The 2,391-nt window shown below is 38.2% G+C and overlaps 1 protein-coding gene across 10 annotated transcripts in view; it reads left to right on the top strand.

Moving 5' to 3' along the window:
- The window catches only part of Ezh2 (enhancer of zeste 2 polycomb repressive complex 2 subunit), a 74,176-nt gene that overhangs the window by 50,932 nt on the left and 20,853 nt on the right, over positions 1-2,391 (top strand). The window lies entirely within an intron of this gene.

Genomic DNA, 2,391 nt, shown 5'->3' with positions numbered 1-2,391 from the left:
TCTTTTATTTATTTTTGATCTTCTGGGTAATTTGTAAGTCCTTGCACTTCAATATAAGCAAAGCATAAAATGTTCTTAATGAAATTTAAATTATAATACTCTTCTCCCCAGATATTTCTAGGGAACCAAGTTTCCTAGTAAAATTTACAGTAATTGGAATTTCGTTTTTGTTTTGAGACAGGGTTCATGTTGATCAGGATGACCTCAGGCTCAATATATAGCTGAGACTGACTTTGGACTCCTTATTCTCCTGATCCTCCTCCCTTTGTCTCCTCAGGGCTGTAATTATAGGAGTGTCCACCATACTATTACATTTAACTAAAAGTCAAATTTCTTCCAGGATGGTGTGTGGTGGGTTCTAACCCCTCCCCCCCTCCCACCATGGTACTGTGGTTCTAGGGATTGAACTTAGTAGTTTACCCTGCTAGGCAAGCAGTCCACCAGTAAACTGTATCCTCAGCCCTGGAACTTAATTTAAGCTCAGTATATAAAAAGCATCAGTGAGTTTGAAAATACATTTTGTACATTATTACTACTTTCCTTAGTTTACTTAATATAGTTAGGCTTTTCTGTATTCTAGTGTGCCTATCTATTGCATAGCTATAACGTTAGGAGCCTTTGACCCTATTGGCAAAGGTGATTCCTCCTATACTCAGTTGCCCTACATTACTTTGCCTTTTTGAGTATCTTTCTATCCCTCTTAACACATTTTCCACTCCCATTATCCAATGGCATTTCTTTTTTTGTGTGTGTTGTTTTTTGTTTTGAGACAGGGTCTCCCTGTAGCCTCAGCTGGCCTGGAACTCGAAATGTAGAGGAGGCTGGCTTCGAACTCAGAGAGATCTACCTGCTTCTGCCTCTACCTCCTGAGTGCTGGGATTAAAGGTGTGTACCACCATGCCTGGTCCAGTGGTATAACTAGTGAATTCTTTTACAGGCTTGATTAATCTTAATTTGCAAAACTATAAGAATATTCTTTTTTCTACTAACAAAATAGGTTATAGATAAAAATGTGAAATTTCATTCAAGCTAAGGTATACATAAGGATCTTTCAGGAATAGCACAAGTAAGTATAAGGAGGGCTCTTGGAATCTAATTTTGTTGTTGTTGTTGTTCTTTTTGAGACAGGGTCTCCCTGTAGCCCCAGCTGTTCTGGAACTCACTATGTAGACCATGCTGGCCTTGAATTCACAGAGATCTGCCTGCCTCTGCCTCCTGAGTGCTGGGATTAAAGGCATGCGCCACCACGCCTGGCCCAGAATCTAATTTTTTAAACTTAAATAATAATATAAATAAAGTTTGCACTGCATAAATATGGGAAATTATAAATTATTTTCTAAATTAAAATTAAAACATTAAATCTGGGCTGGATAGTTGGCTCAGCAGTTAAGAGCACTGGCTGCTTTTGCAGAGGACCCGGGTTCAATTCCCAGCACTCACATGGTGGCTAACTACTGTCCATAAACTTCAGTTCCAGGGAATCTGATGCCTTCTTCTGACCTACTCAGGCATTGCCCGACACAGGTACACATATCTACGTGTAGGCAATACACTCATACACATAAAATAAAAAAATAAATCTTAGAACACAAAAATGCAGGAAACAGGAAAACGTTAACAGAAAAAAATTATTCAATTCTCTTTAACCACTTTACCTACCTAACATTACACATTAATGCATCATGGATTGAACACTGCTAAAAGTAAAACTCTGATGTCAAGTCACTGAAAAGTAGTTGATTTTTCAAATTAAAATTCCAACATAATGAAAATTATTTTACTAGCACAAGGAAAACTAAAAGTGCACATTGTAAAAATAACTCATTACATTATCTAATAATGCAAATAACTAAGGACAGAGTAATCAAGAGACATATATAATCAATGTACCATAGAAAAGACTACAGTTTAGTATCTTTTCATTCTACATAAACAGTAGAGGACAAATGGGAAATGTTGATGTTAAAAACAATGTTGAAGGCCAGGTGTGGTGGTGCACATCTTTAATTCCAGCACTGGGAGGCAGAGGCTGGCAGAAATCTGTGAGTTTGAGGCCAAGTTCCAGGCCAGCTGGGGATGCAGGGAGACTCTGACTCAAAAAGACCAAAAACAAACAAAAAAACCAATGCTGAAGATACAAAGGAAAAAAAAGGAAATATCTTTTAAAAACCATAAATAAGGGGCTGGAGCAATGGCTCAGCAGTTAAGAACACTGACTGCTCTTGCAAAGGACCTGGGTTCAATTCCTAGCACCCACATAGTAGCTACGAACCATTCTTAACTCCAGTTCCAGGGTAATCCGAGGCCCTCTTTTGACCTCTGCAGAATTGCATGACCTGGGTGCACTCACATACATGCAGGCAATACACTCATACACATAAAATTAAAATA

This window comes from Nannospalax galili, unplaced genomic scaffold (assembly GCF_000622305.1).
Source record: "Nannospalax galili isolate Female #2095 unplaced genomic scaffold, S.galili_v1.0 scaffold234, whole genome shotgun sequence".
Classification (NCBI taxonomy): Eukaryota; Metazoa; Chordata; class Mammalia; order Rodentia; family Spalacidae; genus Nannospalax; species Nannospalax galili.
This window is presented reverse-complemented; position numbering and strand designations above follow the sequence as displayed.